The sequence below is a fragment of the Heterocephalus glaber genome, unplaced genomic scaffold (genome assembly GCF_053883595.1).
Source record: "Heterocephalus glaber isolate CG9 unplaced genomic scaffold, H.glaber_assembly_v1.0 deba00000347, whole genome shotgun sequence".
Lineage (NCBI taxonomy): Eukaryota > Metazoa > Chordata > Mammalia > Rodentia > Bathyergidae > Heterocephalus > Heterocephalus glaber.
In genome coordinates this window covers 28,091,086-28,112,665 of record NW_028258143.1, presented here as the reverse complement: position 1 = coordinate 28,112,665, position 21,580 = coordinate 28,091,086, and the positions used below count along the sequence as shown (strand labels likewise).

At 39.5% G+C, this 21,580-nt stretch overlaps 1 pseudogene; it reads right to left on the bottom strand.

Moving 5' to 3' along the window:
- Positions 1 to 457: 457 nt before the first annotated feature.
- LOC101696786 (histone lysine demethylase PHF8-like) lies at positions 458 to 3,450 on the bottom strand (annotated as a pseudogene).
- Positions 3,451 to 21,580: the final 18,130 nt, after the last annotated feature.

Sequence of the window (21,580 nt, the reverse complement as noted above, 5' to 3'; positions counted from 1 at the left end):
TCCCTGGTCACTAATTGCAATCTTATCTTCTATATCTGAAATTTTGTCCTTACATTGGTTCATTCTGCTGTGTAGACTTTCAGTGGAATTTTTCTTTTCTCTGTAGTTTAAAAAGATTAGATTATAGGCTTTATTGGGCAAATTTTACTAGGGAAAATTTAAATACTCATTGATCACTTGCATGGGAAATACTAAATTCTTTAAAAACACCAACTACTGTAATTTCTCCCAATAATGCTATGCGGTAATGGTTATATCTTCATTTTACAGGTGATGAAATTGAAGCAAGGGAATATGAAATGATCATTTGAAGGTCACATAAGTGGCAATGGTTAAATTAAATCACTGATCTTCTCAACTCCCAAGTACATTCTCTTCCACTACAACCTACTGTCTCCAGGTAGGCCAGGTTCTGAGAAGCCTTGAGATAAAAGTAGTTTGCCATTTCTGTGGATTTTCAGGATACAGCCAAGTCTATGCTTTGCTGTGGCTAGGCCCTTTTTGGGATGCTTTCTTTGTCCTGTCTGATTACTCTGAGAGCCAACAGAAGGGCACTGCTGGGTCAGAAAGATACCAGGAGCCAGGGGTGCAGTGCTACAGTTTGCTTGGGCCATTCCCAAGGCATTAGGTCAAGCAGTATACTCATGGTCAGCAAGACTTTCTGACAGAGTGTCTTGTTTAGGCTCAGGAGAAGGCAAGGGTGAGGAGGAAGTGAGAGGTTGAGGTGTAGTAGCCACTCCTGTAGCTGGTATTGTCACACTGAGATGGGAGTCTTGAGGTGGAGGCTGTTCTACTTCCTTCAGCAAAGGTTTCTTCTTGATTTATTTTTTTCTTTTAGGCCTACTTCAGCTCCTGCTTGGCCAGCTTTGCAGCTGCTGCAGCCAAACCTGCACAGGACAGTCCTGCTTGGGTAGAGTTGGAGTCACATGGGCTTTAGGACTCCATGGAGTATCATCTGAGTTCTTGTTTTTCTTAGGTCGAGATTTCAAAGCACGATCATCATGATCAGACTCCAGGGAAGGGTAGATATACTGTGTCCTTGAAGCATGCTCCCAAGCTGTCCTGTTCATCCAGACTGACATTCTCTTCCTCCTCCTCCTCCTCCTCCTAGCTTTTGGTTCTCCAGTATGCTGGCCGCTTGATGGGCCGCTTCCCTGGGGTGCGCTGGGAAGCAGAACTGCTGTGCTCAGCCCACTGCTGGAGCCCCTTGGTCCACCAAGCCTGCAGGCTGGAGGTAGCCGGAGAAGATGATGAGGACTGCAGGTTGGCCATACATAGCATTCCCCAAATGGCCTCCTGAGTGCTGGTGGAGGCATGGGCCTCACTGAGAGCAGCATAGTCAGGTCCCCCCACCTGCCTGCTGGCCTTGAGTAGATCAAGAATCCCACCAGCTCCACTCCCATTCCCAAGCTTGCCTTCAACCCCTTCCACCATGTCTTCATCTGTTGTATAGTCTTCCTCAATATCAAACTCAACTTCTCCTGGTTCACAAACTCTACTAGGATCAGAGCAAGGTTTTGCATGGGGCAACTTCCAGGAAAAATTTGGTCTTATTATCAGGGCCACCTTCTCCTTTCCCAATCTCTCATCAGTCTGAAGCTCATCATCTGAATCCAGGTCAAATTCATCTTTCATCACTTGTTCTGCCATTAGCCTTGCCTTCTCTGGCTTCTTTGGAATTTTGGTCCTCCAAGATTTGGATAAGCTCTTTATCCTCTTTGTACTGCCATTAGCCATCAACAGGCCCAGCAGGCTCTCATTCCCATCAAGGTCCATGTCTGGTGAGTCATCATCTGAGTCATTCAAGCAGGAGCCAGTCATGTTGAGCTTTGCTTTCTGGGAACAGCCTGTCTTCAGTGTCTGATGATTGTATGGGTCCATGAGATTATAGCTCAACTGGCCAGCAGGACCTAAGGCTGAACTCTCCTTGCCCTTTCACTCTGCTTTCTTGAAGAGTTCCTTGGACTTCAGGCCTTTCTTCTTTGAACCACTTTTGGAGGGCAGTGACAGCATGGACATGGACACTGAAGTGGAATGGGCTGGCCTGGTTAAGGGAATGGAGCCAGCTGGGAAGATCCTCTGCAGCTGAAATATATTGCTCGTCTTCCCAACATTCTGTTGGAAGAGGTCTTCAACCAGGCGGATCTCCCTAGCCAGATCTTTAATGAGTTGTACAGTCTGTACTGACTCTAGGATCTCATCTTCATGGTCTGGCAGAGCTTATTTCTTTGTCCAGGCTTTAAAGGCCAAATTTGGTGCTTTGCCACCATGGACCAGGTAGGATGCAGGATGTCTCCTGTTCTCTTGAAAACCTCAAAAGATGTCCAGAATGTGCTTTCCCACATACCAGTAGATGGTCTTAAATTTGGGGAACTTGAAGAGATCTGCAGTACTCAGCTGCTTCTCGATCTCATATGCTTTGAGCTGCATTTCAATGTTAAGGCTGTGTAAGAAGTTCCCTCCAAAGGCAAGGCAGCCTGCAGAGGTCAGCACAGCAAGAATCCATCCTGTAGGAATGAAAATCGTCTGTCCTTGCTTCACAGAACACTTGTAGCACTTGTCCACCTGGTCCCCAAAGAACATCTCATTCTGATTAGAGGAGCTGCTCCAGCACTCAAAGAGAGTCAGATTAGCATTTGTTGGGTGACTCAGGTAGAAGATCTTCTCACCCTTGAGCACATGGTACCACACTGAGGTGCCACCAGTCAATGTGAAAGTCTGTGTAGCTATCCCATACACTGATGAGGCAGTACTTCTGTACATTGGGTCTCTCAAACACACTCTCCTCTGGCCATAAGTTCTCGACCCATGACAACTTGCAAACAGTCTTAGGTGTCTCCATGAGTTTAGGAGCCTGGTATCTGAGAATTCCAAACTGATGACATTGAGGACTTTCTTTCACTTCCCGCTGTACTAATATTTCACAGAGTCACCAAGCTTCATCTTGCAGTCAGCCTGGCGGGCCACAACAATCACATCAATTTCTTTGTCAGAACCAACATAGTGTCCCACATCCCTCACAGTGAATGATGGTGAGGGCAAGGTCATTCCTAACCCGTCCTTCTTCAAGACCAAGATGGGTACACTGCAGCTATTCTCTTCTAGAAACTCCACAGTCAGCTGACTTCCAGTTGTCTTCAGAATCTCTTCATCTGAGCTGTCAAAAGTCCTACTCCTCAGCTCTTGAATGAACACAGAGCTCCCTGTCTTCACAGGCTTCCCTTTGTGTGTATCATGCCCTTTTGAAGATCCATGTCATTTTTTCATAATAGAAGGTCCATGTAAGACCTCACAGTTGAGGCAGTGGTAGAGGTCAATTTCAGCAGACTTCTCCTCTTCAACACCAACACAACTGCCATGAAACCAGTCCTGGTACATGTCACACTCGATCATGAAGCGGGTCACATCATAAGGCAGCTGGCAGAGGCGATACACAGACACCGAGGCCATCTTCACTGGGGCTTGGAGCTTTCTGTGGTGGGCCAGGATTGTGGTGTCAAGAGGGCTGAGAGACAGCAGCATGCATCCGTTCTGGATGATGGCAGAATCTCTTTATGACTTCTCAGCCTGACAGGAACCTCTTCATGCCTCAAGCCTGACAATGTCCTTGGTCCCAAATCCTACAGGGACCTCCTCATGCCCAAGTGTGCAGGGACTCCTCAGACCCATGGAGATCGGTCCTGGTGACACACGGGTGGCCAGGTTTGCTCCAGGGTAGTGATGAGGCTTGCCCGGGAGTTCCAGCCCCAGCAGCGGCATGCACCAAATTGTGGGATTGTCATGGGAACGCTGCAGATGCAGCAAAAGCGGCTTGCCTTCCCTGGAGCCACTAGCTGGGGCGTGCGGCACCTACAGCCTGCCAATGCTTCGGGGCAGCCTTCTCCATAGTGATCCCCACAGCCTGGCTGTTTGGCCCAATAGAGACCACAGCTCTGGCCTAGTCTGGTAGCTGCCCAGTGAACGGACAAGTGGCAATGTTGCTGAGCCAGTAGAATAGCTGTGAATAAACCAACAAGGAATGAGATGGACCAGTTGCCAGATCCAAGATAGATGGTCCAGACAGTCCCCAGCAGAAGCCCAGTGGCAGTCCTAAGAAATTCACTAGTCAATAAAGTTTATTCAAAACAATGAGGAAGTTGGGACAGGTGGAGGAGGGAGAAATACGGGATAAACAGTTACCATATTGGGTGGCGGCATTACCTCAGTGGAGTTTTTAATCTCCTGGAAATCTGTTTGCATCTGTTTTATGGATTCCATTTGTTTCCTATGTTGGGATTCCATCATGTTCCTCAGCTCCTCTCTAGATTTATTAATCATGTCTTGCACTATGAGCACAATCTCTGCTGTTATCTGAGAAATTATTTCTGATTTCATTTTTTCCAAATCCTCTTCTTTTGCCAGTTCAGTGGGTCCAGGTGGTTGAGTATCAGAGTGTTCCATCTCATTTCCCTTTGGGGTTGCTGTAGGTGATCTGGAAGTCTGGTTTTGAGACTTGTTTACCTGTCTTCTCATTTCAACAGTGGGGTGGTGGTGGCTGTCGGGGGTGGGTGCTGTTGGCTCCTACACGGCTCACCTCCTCTGCTCTGGGAGCAGTGGTACAGTGTCCCGGAAGCCCCTTCCTCTGTGCTGGGAGTGATGGAACCCAATCTTCTGACCCTCAGGCAATGCTCTCTTCACTATGAGGCCCTGACCCTTTTGGAATATAACTTCTCAGGAATTTAGTATAGTCATGACTGCTAGGTTGCATGTCTCTTTTCCTTAGAAAATACTTTTAGTTACTGAAGGTCTTCCATACTGTCCTCTCTGAAGCCCAACAATGAAGATATTTTCAGTCCCAGAAGCAGCGATACCACCCTCAGTGCCTTGCCTCAGCTTCTTCACTTTTGCAAACTCATTAGTATGTTAATGGCCATAATCCTCACTATAGTTTTCTGCCTTGCACTATGAAGTAGTAACCATTATCACACTTACCCTTTTGCCATAAAACAACTAGAGAACAGCCAAATGACATGACTATGACCTTAGAGAGTAGGGCAACCTATACAATCAGTCCTAATTACACTCTACCTTTATAGTTGAAGGATTGCCTGGATCATGCCCCAGAAAGAAGAAACTCAAGTGGGTCCTAAAAGAGTCTTGCTGAGTTGGATGGGCATGGAACAAAGTATAGAGAGGCTTAAGTGGATGACATTGGTGAGACGCAATAACAAAGGGGAAAACATACAGAAAGGGTTTCAGAAATTTTTGTGGGCAGTAAGGCATGAAGCCAAATAAAGAACAGTTTCTATGGAGCTGTGAAGTAAATGATTCTCAGAATTCATGTACAATTGAGCAATAAATAGAGGTCCCCAAAGTATCACTTATTGGTTTTAGAGGCAAATTTGCCCTAGACTAATGGCTACTCTAGCTTGACCATAACAAAGATTAAAAACACATCCAGAATGGATCAACCTGATCCAAAAATCATTTAATTCCCTGGTAAAACAAACTTTGTCATTCTCTAAAGCAGCGCAACTAAATTCTGAATATTCAACTATGTTCAGCATGTAATAGAAATGCAATAAGCCTGCAAAGAGGGAGAAAATTGTAAAATACAGCAAGAAAAAACTCATTCATTAGAAATAGACACAGAGATAGAAGAGATTGTGAGATTAACAGATGAAGATTTTAAAAGCCCTTTTACAAATATTACAAGTGCATTTGTATATCTGAAAGCAAATACGAATATAATGTGAAGACAAAGAGAAGACAACTGCAAAACATTGTTTTTTCTGAACACCAAAATACATTAATGAAGTAAATAGGATATTAGACATTTCAAATACAAATATCAATGAAATAAAATGTGCAGGATATACTTTATGAACAATGAAGTAAAAGTGGAAAAATAACACAAACTAAAGACAAAACTAAAAAAAAACCATCCAAAGCCTATGGGATAACATCAAACAATCTACAATGTATATACAGGTATATTTCAAAAAGAGGATATGTCAATAAAATTGTTTCCATATCTTGGTCATTGTGAATAAAAACTGCAATGGACTGGGGAATGGAGATATCTCTACAAGGTGCTAATTTTATTTCCTTTGGTTCTATACTTAGCAGACTGTTTGCTGGAACTTGTGGTAGTTCTATTCTAATATTTTGGGGAACCTCCATACTATTTTCTAGAATAGCTATGCCAATTCACCAAAGACTTCAAAATAATTATTTAAAAATAATTAGTGAGCTAACACAAACTACTAAATAGTATAAAAATAGATGAACAAAATAAGAATATCACAAAGAAATAGCAATTTAGAAAGAATCAGTTGGAAATTCTGGAATTAAAAATAGCAAAACTAAAAATTACTGAGGAGGTTAACAGGTGACATGAACAGTTTATAAGGAAAGAATCAGCATATGTGAAGATAAGTCATTTGAAATGATTGTCTGAGGTGTGAAACGAATAAGGAATGAAAAAAATAAGTAGTGCCTAAGGATCTTGAGAGACACTATGAAAAGATTCAACATATGCCTGATAAGAATCTCATAAAAAGAAGGTGGCATAAAGACTATTAGAAGAGATCTTTTAAGAGCAGTTTATTGAAGGGAGATTTTGTCCTGAGAAACCATCGTGATCCGCGTTGAATTTCGGGGTTATCTTAATTTGCAACAGCAGAAAAGCAAATTTGTTGCAACAACGTATTTTTGTAATAGATGTAGGTTGCTCAGCTATATTATTAAAGCCAGGAAAATACAAGTAATGAAGATCCTGTTTCTGACTTACTATTTAGTTAAGCTATACCAGGTCATCACAAGTGTTCCATAGCCACATGTGGGCTTACTAGTGAGGAGCCTATTGGACAGTGCTGATGCATTTACAGTACAACTAATTCTAGCCCTTTTTTTTTGTACTGGGGATCAAACCCGGGACCTTCTTGAGGCAGGTGCCAGAACCACAGAGCTAAATCCATGGCCCCTAGTTCTAGCCCTTTTAATGGAAAGAATGATATTTTGGAATTAGACACTGGGTTTCTAGGTCCCAGTCACTGATGAGCATCATGGTCTTGGACTTTCTGAATCTTAAATTTATTTAATTATTTGCGGTACTGGGGATTAACTCAGGGCCTTTGAGGAAGAAAGAAACAGAAGCTTGCCAAGGAGAGAGTTGGGCTTTCCAAGTTACCTGACCTTAAAGATGCTGAAGCTGTTCAAAAATTCTTCCTTGAAGAAATATAGCTTGGTGAAGAGTTGCTAGCTCAAGTATTTATAGGAAGGAATGGCTAATATAAGTCCCAGAGAAGGTTAATTTACCTAATCAAGGTCACATGGTGAATATGAGAAGGGTGTGGACCATCTGACAAATGGAGTTGCTGTGTGTGGACAGCCACAGCAGTTTCCGGAGGTGTTACAGCAAACTCTTCCACCACCAGTGTTCCAGATGTTTCTCACTAAGCTCCCAACAATTAGTCAGAGAATTGTAAGTGCTCAGAGCTTGGCTGAAGATGATGTGGAATGAAAAACAAATCTGAACATAATACAATTTCAAAAGACTAAAAAAAAAGAATATTAGAAGAGGGCCAGGGATTTAGCTCAGTGGCACTGTGTCTGCCTCATGAGTGCAAGGTCCTGTGTTCAATCCCTGGTACCAAAAAAAAAAAAAAAAAAAAGAATAGTGGAAGATATAATAGAGAACTTTGCACATTTGATGAGAAACATGAATTATACATCAGAGTATTCAATGAAATTTAAATATAATGAACTCAAAGATATTCATACCAAGACATATTATAATCAAACTGTTAAAAGCCAAACACAAAAATAATCTTGGAATACAGAAACACAGAAGTATCTTAAAAGGGACCCTAATAAGATTAATTGAGAATTTCTTATCAAAAGCCCAGGGTATCAGGAGATAGTGGGGTAAAATCACATTTTATTGTGGAAAGAAGCAAACAGTCAACCAAGATTTTTATGTACGGACAAAATATGCACTTCTTATTTTTTATTTTTGTTTTGTTCCTGATTATAGTCATCATAGTTGTTGGTTGTGCAGTAATGACTCATTTTGCTTTTGACTTATATTTCTCTAATAACTTATGATGTTAAGCACCTTTCTGTGTGCTTATTGGCTATATGTATATCTTAGGTAGAAAAATGTTGCCTTAAGTCTTCACTCATTACATGGCTGGCAGAGAAGTAAAATTGTGGATCCACTCTGGAAATGTGTGGCCATTTTTTACAAAACTAAATATGATCATCTTAGAACCCAGCTGCCACACCCTGGGAATTTATCTCATGGAAATAAAAACTCATGTTTGCATGGAAATAAATTAAATAGGTGAGTGCCAGAGATTAGGAATGTAGGTGGGAGAGGAGTGGTGTGCTAGGGGTTGCTATTAAATGTTATATACTGGATCTTTGTGTTTTAGGAACCTGTATCTTACTGTGATGATGGGAAAACAAACCACACAGGTGAATAAACTGTATAGAAGTTAAGACATACACAACTAAGCATACATAAAATGGGAAATAGGAATAAGATAGGTGGCTTGTATTAATGTAAATATGCTGGTTATAATGCTATATTATAATTCTGCAAAATTTTATCATTGGGAAAATTTGGGCATAGTGTATAACAGATCTCTTTGTATCATTTCAACTGCATACCCAATTAAAATTATTATATAATTTTTTTCATTAGCATATTTGCATTACAAAATGAACACATTCATCATGGGCATTTGTACTTGTACATAAAAACATCTCAATTTTTTTATTTCTTCCCCCTCCCCTCCCATCAATCATTTTCCCCTTCCTCGTTTGCAAATGCTCTATTTTCATTTTTCTTCCATTAATTTTTCCTTTAAAACTATTTTCTCTTCCTTCCCCTAATTCTTGTTCCCTTTCCCATTTGGACGAGTTCTTCCTATTTCCTAATATCTATCTGTTATTTTGCTCATTATTTATACTTTGAGTTTCTCATACAAACAAACTTATGTGTTTGATTTATTTGATTTAGGATTATAGTCTTGAGGTGCATCCATTTACCTAAAAATGCCTCAAGTTTATCTTTCTTTATGCCAGAGTTGTATTCCATGGTATAGAAACATCTCATTTTCCTTATCAGTTTGTCTGTTGATGGGCATATGAGTTGTTTCCAAGATTTAGCTTTTATAAAGTGTGCTACTATAAACATGGGTATTCCTGTGTCCCTGCAATTTGGTGACTTTAACCTTTATGAGAAGATACCTAGAAAGGGAATAGCTGCATCAGATGGAACCTCTAATTTTAGTTTTTTGAAGAAACTTCATACTGATTTCCATAGTGATTGTACCAATTTACACTCCCATCAACAATGGAAAAGGGTTCCTTTTCCCTGTAGCCATACTAGCATTTGTTTTTCATCAATTTCTTTATGGTAGATGGAATTTCAGTGTTTTGGGTTTTTTTTTTTATGCGAAGTATTTTTTTTCCATTAAGTTTATTGGTACATTTTAGGTATACAATATGATGACATTCATCATTGGGAATTTGTACCTTTACTTGATACATCTTGTTCTTATTTTTTTCCTCACTCCCCTGCTCTCTCTTCAACCCCTCCACTCCTCCCTATTTACAAAGACTTTGTTTCCATTTCTTCCTTATTTCAGTGTTGTTTTAATTTGCATTCTTGAATGGCCAGTGATGTTGAGCATTCTTTCGTGTGTTTATTGGCCAATGGTTCCTCCTCATCTGAGAAGTGTGTATTCATTTCAGAGGCCCATTGTTGGATTAAGTCTTTAAATTTGGGGGATCTAATTTTTTGAGTTTAAAAAATATCTTCTAGATATTAGTCCTCTGAGGAGTAATTGACAAATTTTTTTTCCTATTTTATAGGTTGTTTCTTCACTCTGTTAATGGTTTCCTTTGCTGTGAAGAAGCTTTTTAATTTAATTTGATTCCATTTGATTGTTTGTAATATTTCCTGGGAGACAGGGTTTTGTTCATAAAGTCTTCTCCTACACCTATGTCTTCAAGTGTTTTACCTATTCTATCTTCCAGCAGATTAAGTGTTTCTGTTTTAATAGTTAGATCTTTGATCCATTTGATTTTAGTTTAGTGCATGGTGAGAAATATGAGTCTAGGTTCAATTTTTGGCACATGGAAAGCCAGTTTTCCCAGTACCATTTGTTAAAGAGGTTATCTGTATACCAGTGAAAGTGTTTAGCCCCTTTGTCAAAGATAAGGTAGCTGGGTGTGCTTTGAGTTGTTTCTGCATTTTCTATTCTGTTCATTGATCTGAAGGTCTGTTTATTTTTTGCCAATACCATCTTTTTTTTAATCCTTGTGGCTTTGTAGTATAACTTGAAATCTGAGATTTGTACAACTAAAATTAATGCAAAATGAATATTATAAGAAAAATAAATGTATAAATAAGCACATCGTCTTCTAAAAATACAATTGACAAGATAATGAGAAAGGGACATTATTAAAGAAAATATTGTTAACTGAATATCTGACAAAAGATTTGGACTAGATGATATAAAGGCTTTTTATAATTCAGTAATGAAAAAGCAATTATCCTATTAAAATCAGCAAATTACCTGCCATACGTTGCACAAAAGATGGGCGGTCAATGGAAAATAAAAACTTTGTCTCTTTGACTAGTCACCTGAGAAGTGCAAATTAAAACCACAGTAAGATACCACTCTATATCTTCTGTAAAGGCTAAAACTAAAAAGATTGTCTGTAGTAAATGTTACAAGATGATAGAGCAAATGGAACTCTCATAAATTCCCAGTGGATAGTAGAAACAGTATGGCTACTTTGCAAAACTAATTGTTTGACTGATCTTATAATATTAAATATACAATTACTATATTTCCTAGGAATTACATTCCAATAAAAGTGGTAGAAAGTATGCCTATGCAAAAAAAATTGAAAATTGTAATGCTTTTAACAGCTTCATTTCAGTAGACACAACCTGGACACCATCCAATCAACCATCAACAGATAAATGGGTAAACAAATGATAATATATTCATATAATAGAAAACTATTTACAAGTAGTAAGAAATGAACAACCTGTATACTCAACAACATGGATGAACCTCACAGATCTGAATGAAATAAATCTGGATACAAAGGAGTATGTACTGAATGATTCAACTTGTGTGGTCCCCGACAAAAGTCAAATCTAAATGGTATAGCAGCATTTGCTTCTTGGATTTACTTGTGATAGGAGGAGACAGGATGGACTAGGAAAGTGCTCCAGCTCATCACGAAATATCCTTGGTAACAAAAATGTTTTATGTCTTGATTTTGGTGGTATTTACACACTTGTGTCAAAGGCCATCAAACTGTACTCTTATAATAGATGCATTTTATTTTACATAACTTACGCCTTAGTGCAATTGTCCCACATCCGCAGGCTCCTTGTTTGGGAATTGAAAGTATAGTTAGCCCTGTGATCGTTGTGCCTATAATGAATATCTGTGAACATTCTCTTCTGTCATTATGCCCTAGGTATCCTTTGAGCACTCTTAGCACCTTACTCAGATTGCCACTGTGCATTTATTGGGTGTTAATTTGCTTATTTCTCAGCCCTTCCTTGAGTGTGTTTGCTTTGCCCTGCATTGTACCCTGGAGCTGCCCCCCACCTGCAGCCCACAGTAAGTGCACATGATTTCTTTCTGAAGGTTTGAGTGGGGCTCCAGGAGCAGAGAGAGGAGACTTGACAATCTACCTCTCTTTAGGGAACATCCATTCCCAATTTCTCTCAGGTCTACATACTCTCACTCTTATCGGCAAAAGACATTTTCCCTTAGAAAGGAATTTTGACATTCACACATAAATGGATGCACCCATAATATTGGTTATATTATGTGAAATAAATCAGACATTCAAGCTTAAATACTGTGTGGTTTCTCTTATATGAGAAACCCAAATTATAAATAAAGACTAAAATAAAAGACAGATAATAGGAAGTAGGGAGATCTTTTCAAATGGGAAAGGGGAATAAGAGGTGGGTGTGGGGGGCATAGAAAAAGAAAAAAATGAAGACCCCCCCTCACCAGAAATAGAGCTTTTGCAAATGGAAAGGGGACCAAGAATTGGAAGGAGTGGATAGGAAAGGAATAATAGGATATGAAAAAAATTGATGTGTTATGTAGATATACCAACTCTCCATGATAAATGTAATCATTATGTACTAATGAATAAATTTTTTAAAATTTAAAAAGAAACGAATTTTGGGTTTTGGGGAGCATAAGCACTATGGATTTCTGGGGCATAAAGGAACATTGTCTTGTAGTCTGGAGTCAGCATCGATGGTCCAGAGATCTGTGATGTGCAGGGCAGGTGGGGAAGCTGGCACAGAGGGGACAAGGAGAGAATACACTGAGTTTTGCAGACTCACTTGCAGATGCCAGGCTCATTCCTTTGCTGCATTTGCTTAAACCATTCACTGCTGCCTTTCTGCAGAGACACAAGTTTTTCATAAAATCTCTCTTAAGGAACTATTCATAGATGTTATCCCTGCTAAGAGCTTATAAATGTGACATGTGGAGGTCTTTATAAATTTGGATCACTCTGGATAAAACTGACTTTTGTTTTATCAATGGAGAAGATATCTGGGGGAGGTTACATGTTTTGCCTCACATTATACAGCTAAATAGAGACAGAGCGAGGGCAAAGTCCCTGAACATAGAGTGCACATTCAAATGATATAGAAAACATTATTTTTTTTTGGCTCTGAATCATCACACAGTACTTTTTAGATCTGAATTGTGGAGGTTGTATGCCCAGGGTAGCCCCATATTCACTTTTTATCTCCTAATATTGATGCTATTCATAGTGCATAATGTATACATTTACATGCCCATGTAAACTTCCTAAATGTTGATGACTGGATACAAGAAAGATGGCCTCATTTGGCTCATATTGTTAAATACACTTTGGCAGTTCTTTGATTTGCTTTAGAACTTTAGCCTTCTACAAAAGAATCTTCTATCACTCTGACAAATAGAATCTTATCTTAAAAAGTTTCTAAGTAACATTGATTCAAGTTTTACATTTCTCTTTTCCCAAATGAACAACAGTGGTGAACAACATGTAGATGTGTGCCCTAGTTATTACTTTATCTCACCATGTATTCACGATACTCACCTAAGCAGCAGCCTTGGTTCTGATGGAAACCCACAGGATTGCAGGCAATTAGCTTTCATTATGCGTGGACCAAACAGAACAGGTTTGAAAGGGTAATTGAAGTCTGTGGAAAGCAGAACTGTGTATTTTCTCCTGCCCTCCAGGGATTATGCAATAAAATGGATTTTTGTTTTACACAATAGGTCGGAATTGGCAGGCAGCAGCCTCCTGTCACTGTGGTCCTCTCAGCCTGGTATCCAAGGGACCCTATCTCTTAAGAAACCAATAATTAAGATCCTCAGGAAGGTGGAAGTGAGCAAGACAGACGGAGGAATTAGGGAGTCTGCAATTCAGGAACCTATCAAAATAAATGGTGATTTTATTTAAATATACCAAATTTCCCTAGTAAGCTGTTTTCAATTTTGGCAGCACTTGAAATTTTATCTTCTTAACTCCACCCGAGGTATTGCATTCTGCCACTGGAATGAATTATTAGCAATAGAAGCACCATTCTAGTTAGTCTCCATTCAACCCCAACTTTAATAGAAATAACCTGTCGGCTTTGATTGAGTGTGGTATCACTATGGGAGCCTTGAATTTAAACTGGGGGATAAAGAAAATTGCATAGTGTGTGAAGCCAGTTTGACTAAAATGGAAATTTTACTTCAGTCCCATCTGGCTGTCAAAAGGCCACTTCTAATACTTTCACAAAGCAATTTACCTTCACAGCAAAAAACCCCCCCCAAAACCAGAAACTGAAAATCCAAAAAAAGGGAACCAAACTAATCTAAATCAAATAAAGCCTGTATCTCCACTGCAGCTGGAACTCTTTTCTGCAATGATTCTTAAGGGGCTGAGAGCGAGTACAATTCACCAAACCTTCCTGGTAGCATCAGCTCCCTGTTTTTATTAAACATACTGTTTTCTTGGATTTTAAATCTTTTAAGAAAATAATAAAGCATCCTCAAATAGGAACTTCTGGATCATCTGTCAGGTATTTGAATGCAAAGGCATTCTGCACCTGTTTCAAACCTGGAGAGAAGAGGTTTTGCCATTTGCCATGTACATGCAGCAAAACAGACAAAAGTCATGGGTCACTGGAGTCTTATGAATCATGTTCCTTATCTGTTGGTGATTTCCAGGTCCATTTTATGTTCAAGGCTGGAAATCTTGCCATATATTTCTTTTGAGGGGAAATTTGCTAAAATCGATTCTACAGAAACTAAAGGGAAATGCCATTTTGTTGACCATTGCACACAAATACAAAGGAATGTTGAGACTCTGATGTGTATGTCCATTGAGACCTGTGGTGCATGTCAGGAACAGACTATTCTGATTGTACTTGGATTTTTAAAAAGATATTTCTGTTATCTGACTGAATACTCTCTGATGCTCTGTGTCAATGTCCACTAAGAATCCATGTAGAAACATGATGAAGAATATAGATGTGATAACCACATGCTTTTATTTATTTGTAGAATATGAAAAAGTTGACCTCATAGAATTTGAAAGTAGAATAGTGGTTATCCAAGCTGGGGAGAATAGATAGAGGGAGAGATGGAGACAGGTTGACCAATGGGTACTGTATTAGTCAGTGCTCACTAGAGAAACAGATATACGATAAGATACATACATATTTATACGGATTTCAGAGGTAGACTTACAATGGCCACCTGAAGAATCATTTGGGGAAGAGTGCAAAAGGGCTGTCTATGCACTGGAGACCTGAAGAATCTAGCCAAAAGCCTAAGGCCTGGACCTCACTGTAGATTCCCTGCCAGTCCATATCAGGAAGCTGAAGGGTCTGCACTGGAAGACTGAAGAATCTGTGCTGGAAGTTAGGAGCTGGATGTCCAAGGTAGAGGTAAAGATCAGAGCTCCAAAGAAACAGAAGCTTCCTTCTTCTTTCCTTTATTTCATTCAGGCATCAAGTTTATTGGCTGGTGCCATTCACACCCAGGGAGGGTCTTCCATCATGAATAAATCCCGTTGGTCACACCCAGAACTATGCTAAACCAATCAGTTGGGGGTTTGTTATCAAATTGACCCAACAATCAACACAGGTACTAAGAGTTCAAGAACTGTGAGAAGGTCTCTTATGGTTGTGCTATTGTACAGTAGAGTGACTGTGGATAACATTTACACATTATATATCTTGAAAGCTAGAAGAAATGATGTTGAGCATTTTCACCATGAAGAATGATGGATGATGGAGGAGTCAGATATGCATAACCTGATTTAAACATTACACAATATACATATACTGCATATGGGAAAATCAGATAGTACTCATTATTTTGTACAATTTTTATGTTATTTTTCCAGGCTAACCAAAGAAGTAGAGAAAACAAATCCCATTGTTAATGTTGCCATTATCATCGCCATCTTTTTCTTTTTTACACTATCACTATGTGGTTTCAGTGCAGAGAATAATTTTAAAAGTGGGGGGGGCTTGTGTATGAGAAATAACTAGTTAAGAATTGAATGCAAAATTTCATGTGAGAGATGATAAGAGGTTACACAGAGCCTAAAACAGTGGCAGAATGGTGAGGAGGAGGCTGATGAAACCGACTTTGCTTAATGAAAACAGGGAAAGGAAAGGAAGGTGAATTTCACATTTATGATTTAGAAGACCAGGGGAAAATGGTGTTCCTGTGATAAGTAACTAACACTGAAGATAAAATAAACTTGTTTTTAATGCCTCATCTGAAGTAATTGTAAAGATCACAACAGCTATGATTTTACATAGAGTTTACCGTATGTCAGGCACTGATATCAGGGCTTCACATATGCAGGTGTAGGACCCCTGATCTGAAATTCTGAAGTAGGGGCCAGACTCTTTCAGGTTTGGTTTTTCTTTTTTTGAATTTTGAAATATTTGCATATACATAATGAGATATTGTTGGGATGGACCTGAGTCTAAACACAAAATTCACTTATGTTTCATACTAACCCTATACATATATTCTGAAGGTAATTTTATTCAATATTTTTAGTTCACCTGTGTTTTGACTGTGACTCATGAGGTCAGGTTTGAATTTCCATTTGTGGCAGCATAGGGGACTCAGAGTTTCTAATTTTGGAGCATTTTAGATTTCAGACTTTCATATTTGGGATCTTCGACCACAAACAATGGGACATTATTAATCCTTTAAGGAAAAGGGAATTCTATCATTTTCTTCCATTTGGATGAATGTGGAGGACATTATGTTAAATGAAATGCACCAAATTTAATTTATTAGTGAAATAAGCAGTGAAAAAACAAGTAATGTATGAGCTCACTTACACATGGACTCTAAAATAATTGAACTGAAAGAAGCATAGAGCAGAATGATAGTCACAAGAGGCTGGGAGAAGGCCATGTCAGGAGTTGTTCAATGGGGATACTATGGTCTGAATGTTATTTATTGCTGTCAAGACTCACGTTGAGGTTTAATTCCCCATGTCATGGTTTTGAGGTGGCCTTTAAGGGAAGATAATTTAGCCACAGGATCACCATCCATGGAGAGGTGTAATGAACATCTCCAAGGAGTGGATTAGGTCTCAGGGGACTGGATTAGTTAGTGTGAGAGCGGTTTGCAATAGGCAAGGCCACTGCATGTGTTTGGTCTCTTCCACATGCACTCGTGTACTCTCACTATGTGATGTCATCCACCACCTAGGAATTAATTAGCCCTCACCACAGACAAAACAGACGAAGGAGGGCACTTGATCTTGGATTTTCTCCTCCAAAACTGTGAGCTAAGGAATACTCTTTCTTAATACATTACACAGTGTCAGGTATTCTGCTATGGAAACACAAAATGGGCTAAGACAAGTATAATGCTTCAGTTATGCAGGAAGAATTCTAGAGATCTGCTCTACACTATATGACTACAGACAATAATAGTGTATTTTGTAGTTACATTTTGTTGCCAGGAGATTTCACGTTAAATATTCTTGACACAAAACAAACAAAAATTTACTATATTTTCTTCCATTTAATTTTTACAAAACTAATATGAAAGCTATGATTACTCATTTTACATACAAGATCACCAAAAGCTTAAGAGGTCGCTAAAAAGGCAAATTCACCATAAAGCTTAAGCATTAGGGCTCTTCACTTCTGGAGCTCCTGTGGCCACTGGGGACTGCAGGGAATTGTAGCAGGTGCCAGCTCCACTGAGGTGGTCAGGCCATCAAGGAGCATCTGTGGGAGCACTTTTCAAGGACAAAAGTGATCAGATTGTTCAAAGCTCCAAAGACTATACTTTATTTGGGATTTATATTTTTTTAGTTTCAAGATGGAGCATCAAAGCAGAGTAAACTGAAAGCCACAAAATCTGCTTCCAAAATTTTGTTATCAAATTTGTCTCAAACAACAAAGGAGCTGGAAGGAACAGAGTTTCTCCTGTTCTAGGTCCCTGGGTCTTTTCTATGTATCTGATGCTGGCACAGCAGTGCACTGGCAAATGCCCAGGTGAGCAGTGTTTCCTTCCCAGAAGTCCTTCCAAGGCCCAAAGTTACCTCCCCCTGTTCTTTTGGATCACACAAAGCACTCTTCGAGAGTTTGGTATTTTCAACAATTGTAGAGCAAACTCCTATGATAATAGTCCTATGTCTCCCTTTCACTTTGAAGAGACCCTGGGTCACCTTCAGGAAATAGTTGCCATGGTAGATACTTAATGTACAGCAACCAAGTGTCTCAGAGAATGAGAGGGATTTCTTGTACCACCAGGTACACTGCTGGGTTTTTCAGAGGCCTTTAATTTTAGAATCGTAAGGTGAGCTTGTGATCTAAAACAACAGAAAGAACCTAAGCCCTCCTCTCACCAAGACTGTAGAGGGCAGATTCATCTCTTTGTGATTTTGTTTTTAATGCTCACCTCCAAATACAAGGTGCTCCCAACTCTTACCATTCATTCATTTATTCTTCACAAATATGTTCCAAGCACTGACTTAGATTCTGTGGACAAAACTGTAAAACATTCTCTTCCTACCTTCAAGGAGCTCAGTCGAGGGCAGAATTTCCTCCCATTTATGGTATGTTTCTATAAGAATTTAATTGCTCTGGATTATTTTATACTGGTCCATGAAATGAGGCTTATCACAGATAAATGGACCAATTATTTTTACTTGGTAAGTTATCCTTGCTTTATGGAATAAATTTGTTCCAGAAAATTTGTCTATAGAGTGAATCAGACCTTTTTACCTAATAACTTTCAATATAAAATTTGACACAGTTTCTGATAAAAAAAAGTCCTTTGATTTAATTTGAAAGCTTCTGGGATGTGCAGTATGAGGAAAGAAAAGATGAAGAAGAATGTGATGGAAGTGTGCCCATTTAGTTTTTGTGAAATTACAGTTGACTTACCTTGGAAACATTTGAGAAAGTTTCTCAATTAAAATGTACTTTTGTATGAGATCATTTTCCACTTTCTTTCATCTCTGGGTTTGTTTTTTTTTTTGTTTTCTTATTTTGGGGGGCACTACCAAGGAATTCTAACCCTTTTAATTTGACCTTTTTTCTGCTCTTTGTGGGATAGAGATCCAGAACTATGAAATCATATTGGAGTTTCCAGTTGTCCTGGTAGTATGGGTAGAAAAACATTTAATGAATTAAAGACATTTTGTTCTCTTTAATTAATTAATTTGAAAATTGGAAGATTAAATACCTTTAAAATGATGGCTGGAACAGGTGTTACTGATAGCACCCATTTCTAGGCTGCTTTTGTGGAGGAAGGAGTGCCCGGTCCATTGGCACTTAATTTTGTGAACTTTCTCACCATTTGCCCAAGTAGACAGAAGTCCCTGAGAGGACAGGTGCCAGGTCTTCCATTCCTTGAGTGTTTCCCATAGTGTGTGTTTCTGTGCTGTACACAAAGTAAATGAATAGGCTTGTACTGATTCCTTGCTGACAGTCATTACTGCATATGGCGCAAGTTTCGCTCACACTTATTAACATAGCTCTGTGTTGCTCTAACACCTTAGAGTGAATGCATTGACAATGGAAGCTCTTCCTGCTCCTCACACAGCTCCCACTCAGCACTGTGCTATTTATTGGATGACCAGTGAATGTATGGCTAACTGGTGAGCTTGCTGTGGTTTGAGTGAGTCCTCCTAACTTCACCTATGAAACTCAACCCCTGGGTTCATGTTAGTAACACTTGGAGGTAAGGTAGGGCTCCCAGGATAACACCACTGGCTTTATAAGAAGAGGACAGGAGATTAAGTAGGCACCCTCGTGCTATTTCTCCATGTGATGGCCCTACTATGCTATGATTCAGCACAAGGTCCTACTAGTGGTATTGCCATGGTTTTGGACTTCTCAGTCTCCAGAACTGTGGCCAAATGTGCTTCTATTCTTTATAGGTTACCCAACTGTGATATTCAGGCATAGTAACAGCAAATCAAAAAAGACACTATTTATCTTAATTTTCCTTACTTCTTGAGTTTGAAGTTACAACTGAAACTACTTGTGTTAGTACTCAGACATTTTATTCAAAACCAGTGTGTAAAATTCATGACCTCTAACTTTCCTCTTTGCTCTGCCCAACTATGTCTGATGTGTCCTGAAGAACAATGTCAGGAGTCACTTTTTCCTTGAAAGTTTACTTGAATCTTGAGTAAAAGGTGCCCCCCCATACTCATATAAACCTTGATACAAATTATTTTTATGTTCATTCAATTATATCAGCTACTCCTAGCACTTAATAAATTGTTTGAATCCATCAACTCGCAGTACCCCTCCCTATACCAGGTTTGTGCATAAGACTAAATGTGGGGATATAAGGGTTCTGTCAGAACTTGTTTCCAAATTCCAGCTTCCATAGCATTTCTGCCTGAGCCTATGATCCATATGGTTCCTTGAAGGAAAAGAGTATTATTGTCATGCAACCTATGTTAGTCTTTCCTAAGCTAAAAAGTATTAAAATGTATTTCCATCTAAATTCATGTCATGAATCTATAGGTGCATAAACTGAATTTCTCTGGCATGAGGGAGCAAAGGTTAAAATAATACTGATTTTTGAAAATTTCTGGTGTCCACTAGCTGAGCTATAAAAACCCCATTCATCTTTGGTCTGTGTGGCTTGCCTAAGGGGCCTGGGGCATGGCTCACACACTCAGAGCATCACACCCTGCTGGCCCTACATGTCTGGTCCCTTCTGTGAGGTCCAGTTTGCTCCAGGTGTCATGTTGTCCTGCCATCCCTGCTGACTGCCCTAGTCCCAGGCCCTGCTGTCTTCTAAGCAAATTGAGGAGCTACTCTTTTGGATCCTACCATGTCACACTTTATCCCCAGGCCTTGAATCAATACTGCATGTGTTCTATATCCACATATCTCCTTGTGAGGAAAGATCCTTCACTTTTTACTGACAATCTTCCATCTCCACCTCATTGGTGAGCTGAGATCGTGGACAGGGGCTATGAGTTCTCCTCCTTGACCCCACTTGCCTCTCAGGTGCTCATAAGCTCCAGTCACCTTTGCTTTAAGGCCTTTTTTTTTTTACTGAGCAAGATGATGTCCAAAGGTCACAGGTGTTTGCTTTCTCTGATAGAGCCTGACTCTGAATCCAGGATTTGACTTATCTAGGGCAAAATATCTGCAGTAGTAACCATGAGAAATGAAGTAAAGAAATTAATATACAAAGTAGGCAGTGTTAGGGAGTGAAAAGGGTCACAGCTCACTACTTGAGGGCATGGTACTGCACTGATGAGTGGCAGCAGTGTGGAGGGAGGAGGACACCAGGTGCATACAGGCTGCCTGGGGTTGGCTTCCCACCTCTCCTCTGTCCAACTGGGTGACCTCGGGCAAGTACCATAACTCTCAAGCCTCCAATGCCTCATCTAAAATGATGACAATAGTCCTCAGCTCCTCAAGTTGTAATCTTTAGAAGCAATGCACATATGATCTCTGCACATAATACTCAATTAGTATCATTAACTCCCTTTCCATTCCCTTTGAGAGCATTTATAATCCAGTGAGACAAAACAATGTAGTATGTAAACCTTAAGATTAACTAAAGTGTGCAAAAAGGAGTAAATGATTTCTCAGCTTTAAAAAGAACTTAAATAGGATAAAGGAAAATATTGTGCTCTTAGAGCTCTAATACATCAATTTATTGGTAAAATCTGATTTAGGAAAGCTTCAAGAATTTCTAGCATCTTTCCTCATTGCAAAAACCGTTACAAAGTCATGTTACAGTGTTCTTTGAATTGGTGTTCAGGACTTACACAGTAGCACGAGGCCATCTTAGAACCATTCACCTGTTTCATTACTTGCAATTAAGTGACCCAAAGCAAAAAAATGCCATGTGTTATAGCTCTATTCAGTTGTATCCTGGACCCAAGAAGGATCCATTGAGTAACTCTCCCATGATCCCAGTCCCCCCACTGTTTTGATTATTAAGATGGCCTGTGTGCTAACTTGTAGCTTCTGTGGACAGGGGAAGTAAAGACTTCTGTACAGATTTTTTCAAATGCCTTG